Genomic DNA, 10,628 nt, shown 5'->3' with positions numbered 1-10,628 from the left:
GTTCCTTAAGTACCTACTTAGCCCCTCCTCCTCAGCCCGCCTACTAGTCATTGACTGTAGGATCAGATACGGGAAGGGGATGTCTGGGTTTAGCGCACCAAGGGAGAGGAAGTGACGCAGGAGGCTAGGACCGGATACAGGAAGGAGGCGTCTGGGATTAGTGCATAGACAAAGGGAGAGTACGCGACCTAGGAAGTCAGGCCCAGATACCGGGAGGAGGCGTCTGGGGTCAGTGCTACACAAAGGGAAAGTACATGACCCAGGAAGTCAGGAAGGACACAGGAAGGAGGTGTCTGGGGTTGACATTGCACTTAGGGAGGGGACTAAGCAAAGGGAACTCGTCCTCTGCCGTCCCACTCCCACGTGGCACGGCCCCCTGCCTCAGGAGCACGTGCTCTGGCTACTTCCTTGTATTCTGTTCCTTCCCCAGCTTATCACAGCTCCACATAGCACTGCCCACTGCCTCAGGAGCGTGAGCTCCGGTTACTTCTCCGTATCCAGTTCCCATCCCAGTTCACCACAACTCCGCCTAGCACAGCCCCTGCCTCGGGAGCGTGAGCTCCGGTTACTTCCTAATATCTTGTTCCTACCCCATCTTGCCACAACTTATACTTGGCAGTAGCTAACATCAGACAGTCCCTCACAATTCCCCTTTTTTGTTTAATTGAGGGGACAGAGAAGGGGTCTCAATACTAGGCCTTCAGTTCTGAGTGCCTCTATAGAACCTCTAAGAATCCTAAGGAAACCTCCTAATATAGTGGGTAGTAACAATAAATGCCCAATGGGTTATAAGGGAGGGGATGGGGAAGGAGGTATGTTTAATCCAGTCGCTAAGGTGATGAACAATATCATCAGTCTCATGCTGGTGCCAAGTGTCAGATAAGTTCCGCGCCAGTGTAATTAACACCCGTAAAGCCTGGAGTACAGAGGAAAGATTTGTAGCCTGGATCTGGGAAAGGGCACAGGTATCATTACACCAAATAGAAAAGAAAGGGAGAGTGTCATTTATGCTTTGTGAAAGGATGTCGAAAGTGGCGTTACGGTTTAAGGGTGTTACACAAATGGATCAATATCAGCCATCGCATGGCAACTGCTGTCTCAATTCCAGCCACATAAGTTCATTCCCAATGTCCTGAGTAGCCAATGCTATTTTATGAATCTGCTCCTCCAGCTGCTGATCAATATCAGCCTGCACTTGGAGGGCTTGGGCGAATTTATTGGCCAGTTCCTCTATTTTTGAGGCAAGCAATTGCTGTCCACTATATAAGTCCCGTATCTGGAACTCCTCGAAGATGGATGCTGCCAACGCCAAGTGCCCCCAGCCATTCTCTCTTGTGTCCCAGGGCAGTGGAGCTGACGCAACCTGTGGCAAAGTCCTGATCGCGCAAAAAGTGAAAACAGTTTACTCAGTTTAGACATCATAACTGTCTTTTCTTTCTGCTCTCTCTGAATTTTCTGTTGACTGTGTTTCTTCTCCCGTGTTTGTTGTCTCTCCCTGGGCTTCTTCAACTCGTTTTGTTCTTCTTTCTGGTACCCAGCGGCTCTGGCCATCAGGATCTGTAAGACATAAATACCCCGGCCCTCTCCACAACACTACAGATGGGCCTTGCCAGTTTCCCTCATCGTCCTTCCAGAGGACTTTCTGGTTAAGGGATGGTGCATGTAGTGCTGTTTTTAAGGGGCCAGTTGAATTGCAAGTGGGTGGTGTTATTAGCTGTAGCATGCTGGGGGATAGGCCCGTGTCTCTATCTAGACAGAAGCTTTATCCACGTCTGCTTGCAATGCAGACATGGATAGTGACACGGCCAAGGTGAGTAACATCCATTTGCCACAAGTCATTGGGAAAAAGACCTCATGGGTTAATCCCCTTTCTGGGTGGAGGGGGGAGAAAAGGAACACAGCGCACACATCGCCTCACAATTTGTCTAGCCTGTTCACGAGTTAAACCATACAGGCATCTCAGGGAGCTCGCTGGTAGGTGTAAAAAATCATGGGCTTGTTCAGGAGGGGTGAAGACTGGCAGTAGGGAGCACTGTAAAGCATGATCCGCTACATCATTGCCCTCAAAAATGCCTCCTGAGGTAGACTGATGAGTATAAACATGGAGCAAGCATGGAGGATGGCAAAGAGCTCATTTTTCTGGGTAGAGTCATAGGGGGTTTCTAATACTGTTATTTCCTTAGAGGCCTTTCGGTTTTTTGTAGCATCAGTGAAAACATTTGGGCCTTGAACAGGTTCTCCCAAAACCTTTCGTTGTGGGGGTACTAAGGTTATTTGCTCTAGCATAAGGAGAAGCAGGCAGGAGGAATGAGGACTTATCTCAGCCCATTGGGAACAATGTGCCCAAGACCAATAGGTTTGCATAATGGCTTCTCGCTGTCCAGGTTCAAAAATCGAGTAAAGTAAAGGTCGCTGCCCAGACAAGTGGACAGCCTTTTGTACTGCAGCTAAGGCTAGTTCCCCTAACATCTCGTAATAATTTGGCAGTACCTTGTGAGCCTTCCTTGCATGTACAAATTCTAACAATTTGGGACCTTGGTGTATAATACAAAAAGGGCTCTGTTGATTGACCAAGGAGACCTCTATTGTACCTTTGGGGTCCCATCTGGCGGTCTGGGCCTGGGCAGCAAGTGAGAATATTTGGGACACTTCTGCCTTAGCAGCAGGAGTCCATGCCCGAGGGGAGTTCAAATCTGAATTTCCTTTTAAGATATCATATAAAGGCTGCATTACAGCAGGAGGAATGGGTGTGCGGGCCCTGAGCCATTGGATTTGTCCCACTAACTTTTGGAAGTGATTCAAGGTGGTTATCTTATCAAGCCCTAGTTCAGGAATTTGATTGCTAATAGAAACGGCCTCCATACGAAGGCCAAGGTATGTGAGTGGGTAATTTTGTTGGACTTTGTCAGGGGCCACCACCAAACCATAATGAGCAAGTGCAGAGACGGTTTCTTCTACCAATCTTGCTAGTGTCTCATCAGTGCTAGTGGCTAATCAAATATCATCCATATAATGAAGTACTGTGGCTTTAGGCCATTTGTCCCTGATAGGGTCCAGCACTCTCCCCACATAAGCCTGACATAAGGTGGGACTGCAGCACGTTCCTTGGGGCAGGACCTTCCACTGATATCTTAAATCTGGTCCTGCATTATTGGTAGTGGGTATGGTAAAGGCAAATCTCTTTCTATCTTCTGGGGATAATGGGATAGAGAAAAAACAATCTTGGATGTCTATGACTGTCACAGGCCATCCAGAAGGCACTAAATTAGGGGAGGGGAGGCCAGGCTGTAGGGTTCCCATGGGCTCTAGGGTGGTGTTAACCACCCTGAGATCTATTAACATTCGAAATTTCCCTGATTTCTTTTTTATTACAAACACTGGGCTGTTCCAGGGGCTGGACGTGGGCTCAATGTGCCCCACCTGTAACTGGTGCTGCACTATATCACGTAAAGCCTGGGCTTTCTCTGCAGGGAGGGGCCATTGGGGTACCCAGACTGGGTTATTAGATCTCCATGTTAGAGGACTGGGTCTGATACAAGAAAATTTCTGTTGTTGCCCAACGGCCCCAATTAAAAATCCTGCGGGGGTGGTATATAAACAGATGCCCCACAAGCCTTCAAAATATCCCTTCCCCATAAATTGTATCTCAAACCAGCAACCACCGGGGTCGATTTGGAAATTTCCTTTGCTGTAAAGGGGAAGTCCGAACCACAGGGTAGAAGTTGGAAATATTCCTGATCCAGCCCCGAGGGCGCATTCTGAAGGGGTTGAGCTTCCATCTGGTAAGTTTGTTGACAATTATGTGTATTTAAACAAAACAAATTCCCACACTGGCTAAGTCCAAAAAATATGTTTCAATCTGCACCCTGAGTCTGCATCTGCCCTCTGGAATTATGGTTGGTCGCTGCATTGACCAGAATTCTCAAGTCTTTCAAAGTTGTTTTCCTATACAATGTTGTTTTCTTGTATAAATTGTTATTTGTCTTATATGAACTGTTGTTCTTATTCTGCTCACTTCACTGCATTTGTTCTTTTGTCTTCCCATATTTTTCTGAAAATATTCCTTTTAAAATTCCTTATGATAACATGTTATTCCATTACATGCATATGCCATAATTTGTCCAGCCATTTTCCAACCAATAGGCACCCTACCACTACCACACACCTCCCCAAGCTGTCCCAGTTTCCACTTCATTGACGTTACAAAAAAAAGCTACTGTAAATATTTTATACTTATGGGTCCTTTTCCTTTTTCTTTCATATCTTTGGAGTACAAGCTTAGTAGTAATGTTGCTGCATCAAAGGGTATGCACAGTTCAGTAACTTCTGGGGCATAATTCCAAATTGTTTTCCAGAATGGCTGGCCTAATTTACAACTCCACTAATAATTCATTAGTCCTCCTATTTTCCTGCAACAGTTTCAACATCTGCCACGTTTCTTTGTTGTCAACTTTGTCAATCTGATGGGTAGGCAATGGAATCTGAGTTACTTTAATTTACATCTCCAATTATTAGTGAATTACCTGAGTTAGCCACCAGGTGGCACTCCACCCTGACCTATCAGCCCAGGTCTGTTTCAAGGCCTTTCTGAGATACTTGTAGCAAATAGTCAATTTCTTTTAAGCTGCAGTAACTCCAATGACTACTTGGAGGAATGGAGAGGTTTGGGCTGGTGGGCCATTGGACACTGAGTGAACAGAAGTACAGGGAGAGCCTCAATACCACATCAGACCCCAGGACAGATTTCATGCAAGAAGTTTATGAGAAGTTCCTTTACTACAGATGATCCTGACCCACGATGACATATCAATAACCGTACCAGAGTCATCCTCAGCTTGTGCTATCGCCCTGATGTTCCTGATTGCTCCTAGTTATCGTCACTGCCCTGAATCAAGAGACCAACTCTGAACTATAAAGATTTGGTAGCTAGGTGGCACAGTGGGTAGATTGCTAGGCCTAAAGATAGAAAGAGCTAAGTTCAAATTCAGCCTGAGGTACTTACTAGCTATGTGACCTTGGGTAAGTCCCTTAGCCTCTGTTTGCCTCAGTTTCCTCAACTGTAAAATGAGGATAAAAATAATAACTAACTCATTGAGATGAGGTATTTGTAAAGTGCTCAATACAGTGCCTGGACCATAGTAAGCACAATATAAATGCTAAGTATATTAGTATTATTATTATCCACCACACTTGGTCTTTCTGAAGCTGGGGGTGAAGGGGTGCCACAGCTTCCTCTTGGCCTCAGGTCACATTGATATGACTTCTTAATCGCCTAAGACTTGCTCATGTGAAGTCATGTTCCTTTAAAACTGGAAGAAGTTCCAGGACATCACTTGTCACCACACCCTGCCCTATTGACCAGATCCTTGGAGGAGAAGGGGATTATGTCTCTCTGAGAAGGGACTATATATCCTTGTTGAGAATCTTTCAAAGTTATAACTCAATAAACCTCCTTTCATTAACTGTTGAATGTGATTCATTTCATTCATATACTATAAACCTAAACCACCAGGAGACTAACCTAAGTCAGATCCTGTCTATCAAAATGTGGTATCTTCTTACACATATCAAGTACCTTCTCTAGAAAGGACCCTGTTAAATACTTTTAGGCAAGACCTTAGACATGAGTTATATACCTAAGTTATAGTATAAAGATTTTTCCGCAGAACTCTAGTTGGGTACAATGAGTCAGAGGGAGCAAAAAAAGCTTCATTCTGATTCTTCCTCCTCCTTGGGGTGAAGCTATATCCTAGGACTAAACCCAGTCTGCCAAAGGCATCTTATGGGAAGACGTATCCTTTAAGCCAAAGTGGGAGGAGAGTGTATGCTGTGCAGAGAATACCTTCATAAACATTTTTTAATGAGAATACATTTATACCCACTCTTTTGTTGGTCTGGCAACCACAACAGCTTCCCTTTCCTCAGTCTCACTATTGCCGAGAAGCTCCAGAGGCCCCTCCAGAAACACGGGATAGCTGAGTTGTGAGCAAAGCACCTTGTCTGGTGACCAGCACAACACAGGGAAAACGCGGGTAAAAAGAAATAAGAAACTAGCTCAAGTTCTAGATCAGTCAGCTTGCAAAAGCTTAAATAATTTAATAATTTAGCACTTCTAAAGACAATAAAACTAAAGTAGTAGAATACTACCTTATATAGGTAAGCAAGATTTAGACAACTAGATGGGAAAATTTCAGAATAAAGACTAATAGAAATTCTTGGAAAAATAAGCCAACAGAAAGAAAAGAATAATTAAATTCAATACAAAAAAAGGAATGGATTCTGATGATGATTATTAAAATTTAATATTTAAAGATTGATGTAAACATCTTGAAAAATTTCTAGGAAGAGCTAATACTTAGCAAAAATGAAGATCTGGGGAGCAGCTAGGTGGCGCAGTGGATAGAGCACTGGCCCTGGAGTCAACTGGAGGACCTGAATTCAAATGCGACCTCAGACACTGGCTGGCTGTGTGACCCTGGGCAAGTCACTTAATCCCCTCAAAAAAAAAAGTGAAGATCTGATTAAACTTTGCTTGCTGTATACATTTTGAGAAAGAAGAACAAATAAAGGGATTTGTTTATGTAAAATAAAAATGAGAAAAAACATTTACATATTTGTGGTCATTATATATGTATATGTATATATGTATACATATGTATTTTTTGTTTTACCAGTTCTGCTTACTTTATTCTATTATCAATTAATACATTTCCCATGTGTGTCTGAATCCTTCATATTTGTGATGTAACAATATCCTATTACACTTATGTGTCATGATTTTTTCAGTCATTCCCCTATAAATAATCACCCATTTGTTTCCAGCTTTTTTGCTGGCAAAATATTTTGGCATATATGAGATCCTTGTTTCTGTATCTGACTTCTTTAGGTTATATGTCCAGCAGTGAGGTCTCTGGGTCAAAGGATATAAACAGAATGGAATGAAATAAAATAGGATATATTTATTGTTAAATTTTTAAAAGAAACAATTCAGGGGTAATATCTTTGCAACCAATTTCTCTGATAAACGTCCAGGAAATAAAGATCCAGGAAATGATACAAATGTAAAAGCAAGAGCCATTCCCCCACAGATAAAAGATCAATGAATAGGAACAGAAAGTTCTCAAAAGAAGAAAGACAATCACATTTTTAAATGCTTCAAATCAGTGATTATAAGACAAATGCGAATTAGAGCGACTCTAAGTTTTCACCTCATACCCATCAGATTGGCAAAAGTGACAAAAAAGGAAAATGACAACTAAAGGGGATATGGGAGGACAGGAGCACTAACACACAGTCAATGGAGGTGTGAATTGGTCCAACCATTCTGGAAAGCAGTTTGGGACTATACCCAAAAAGTTACTAAATTGTGTACACACACACTGTGACTTAGTGATGCCACTACTGCCATGCCCCCAAAAGATCAAAGGCAAGATACAAATGTGCAAACAGCAGGTTTTGTTATAGCACAGAAATAGAAAATGGGCATTATCCATAAATTGGGAAATGGCTAAACAAATTATGGTACATGAAGGTAATGGAGGGTTATTGTGTTGTAAGAAATTACAAAATGGATCGATTCAGAAAAACCTAAGAAGATTTTTTAAAATGATGCCAAGTCAGCAGAACATATTGTATATATGTGGAATGTATGTATGTATGTCTCATATATTCCATGTATGTGTGGATTGTATTCTATATGTTTATATTCCAAATATATACCTTTACACATATACACTATATACACATATATGTATATGCTATAAATAGTATATAATATTTTATATAATATATACGTGTGTATATGGTGCAGCTATAATATATGTGTCCATGTGCATGTATGTAGTGTGTGTATTATATGTTCCATATATTACATGTGTGTATATATGTGCACACACACTGACCACAAAATTATAAAGGAAAACAAATTCGAACCCCAAAACTCTGACCAATGGTAGTGACAAATTGGGATGCAAGAAGATTGTGAAAAAGAATGATTCCAACTTCTTAGAGGAGAGACGATGGATGATGAGACAAACATTTTCAGGCTCAAGAAATTCAACAAAAACTATTTTGTATTTTTATAATTACTTACTGAGGAGAGTGTTAATCCTGTTAGGCACAGTGTGTCCCCTGAGGGAAGGCTGCAAGGGGCTGAGCCAGTTGTCTTCCATCTGCCCCAAAGGACATTCCCTGGCCAGGGAGTCTACCACTCCCTGTTGCAGCCTCACAGCCAGCCTCTTTAGAGAAGAGGAGCCAGAACTCCTCACGTCTTCCGTCTCCTCCTGGGTGAAGCATGTCCCTGAGCGAAGAAGGCAGAGGAGGCGGACTGGGAGTCTTCCATCTGCCCCAAAGCAATGACTTCCATCTCTTCCATCAGAAGGTAACTAACTTCTACCTTCTACTGCCAGATGTGGAGAACCTCTAATGCAAAAAGGAGCAACTCACCCTTCAACCTCAGGGCTTTCATCTCCTGCGGGTCCTTAGGGAAAGAGGAAGGAGAAAGTTGGTGAGGAGTGGGACTTCTTTTTGCCGCTCTGCAGATTCAGCTTCAAACTCCTGCTCTGCTTTATTCCTGCCTAATCTCCAGCCTTTGCAGGGAAGAGAAATTGTGAAGCAAGAGTGGTGCCCTCCACTCGGTGATAAATATACTCACACCTGGTCACACTCTTCCCATCCTAGTGATCCCTGAATGTCTATAGATCATCCAAACCCCATTCCCCACTCCCCACCACCCAATTCCTCATTCCCATTCCCACTCGACACTCCTCCTCCAAAGTTGCAATGGAACACCACCCAGCCATCCTATTATGCCCTCGTGAATGCCTGTTTCATAGGCAATAAACTTCCCTTCTTCTCAAATCATTTCTTTCTCACTCCTTCCACCTACTAATTCCTACTGAAACCTGGCTTCCCCTTGATAGCTCCCTGGCCACCCTTTCCAGTACTGGCTGCACTGGCTCATTCTCCATTCTTCTTGGCTCACTGATTGAGGTGGGAAAGTTGGAATATTCATTGTTCCCCATTGCCACTTATGGGTTCTCCGCTATCTACATCACTCAGTAATCTCTCTAGCTTTGAGGTTCATGCTATTCATATATACTACCCAATCAAAATCCTGGTAGCTATTGTCTGCTAATCCCTAGGTCACTCTCCTTCCTTCCTCAATGAGTTCAGTACCAGGCTCACAATTTTTCTCTCCTCCCCAATTCCTGCCCTCATACTAGGGGATTTCAAAATACACATTAACTCTCCCTCAAGCACCCTACCCACACAGTTCCTCAACCTACTTACTTCCCACGAACTACGCCTCCTCCCCACCTCAGCCACATCGCACACAAAGATGGTCCTACTTTTAATCTTGCCATTACCCACAAATGTACCATCTCTATATTCAAGAATTCCATAATCCCCTCATCAAATCATAGTCTTTTGGCATCACTTTTTACTCTGCTTTCATTACAAAACCCTTCTCTTTTTCCACACAGTGACCTCCAATCTCTTAACCCCTCAATTCTCTCTAAGGTAATCTCCCTTGCATTAGCCACTCTCTTGTCTTTTCCCTATCTCAGTCCCTTGATGAACTAATTCAACTCTTCCTCTCTTAAATTCTTAACCCCCTTATCACATTGCCAATTACACCCAGCCAAGCCTAAACCTTAAATGATCTTGCAATTCACTGCCTTTACTCCTACACCCATGCTGCTAAACAAAAATGGAGAAAATCATACTATTTTTCTAACTGGGTCCACTACAGATTTATGTTACACAACCTCAATTGGGCTCTTATTGCTGCTAGGCAATCCTACTATATCCCCCTCATAAACTCATTATCTCACTCTCCATAGCAGCTCTTCCAACCCTTTTCATCTCTCTTCAAACTTCCCATCCAGTCTCTCAGCTGAGAACCTCATATTTTACCCAAAAAGAAAATGAGACCATTCACTATGAGATTCCTCTTCTCCCTTCTTTCTCATCTATCACTCAAATGTCTCTGCCACTTTTTTTCTTCACCCATCTCATATGATGAAGTGGTCTTACTCCTTACCAAGGCTAACCCCTCTACCTATTCCAGTAATCCCATTCCATCCTATCTCCTCCAACAGATTGCGCCCTCTGTCATCCCCACTCTTTCATTTATTTTCAATCTCTTCCTGTCTATTGGTTTATTCCTTACTGCCTACAAACATACCCATGTCTCTCTCATTCTGAAAAGACCCTCAATACTTCTGTCCCCACTAACTATTGTCCTATATTTCTTCTGTCTTTTGCAGGTAAGCTCCTCAGATAAACTGCCTCTGCTTTCTCTCCTCTCACTCTCTTCTTAATCCTTTATAGTCTAGCTTCCACTCTTATCATTCAATTGCCAAATCCAATGGACATTTCTCAGTCCTCATTCTTCTTGACCTCTTTGCAGCCTTTGACACTGTTGATCACTCTGTCCTCTTTGATACTCTCTTCTCCCTGGGTTTTTGGGACACCACTCTCTCCTGCTTCTCCTCCTACCCATCTGGTCACTCCCTTCCAATCTCCTTTGCTGGATTCTTGTCCAGATCGAGCCCCCTAATCCTAGTGTCCCTCAGTGTTCTGTCCTGGGTCCTCTGTAGTATGGTCTTAATAGTGACATAGCT

Source organism: Vombatus ursinus, unplaced genomic scaffold (genome assembly GCF_900497805.2).
Source record: "Vombatus ursinus unplaced genomic scaffold, bare-nosed wombat genome assembly UNPS02000582.1, whole genome shotgun sequence".
Taxonomy (NCBI): Eukaryota; Metazoa; Chordata; class Mammalia; order Diprotodontia; family Vombatidae; genus Vombatus; species Vombatus ursinus.
Note: the sequence above shows the minus strand (reverse complement) of the source record.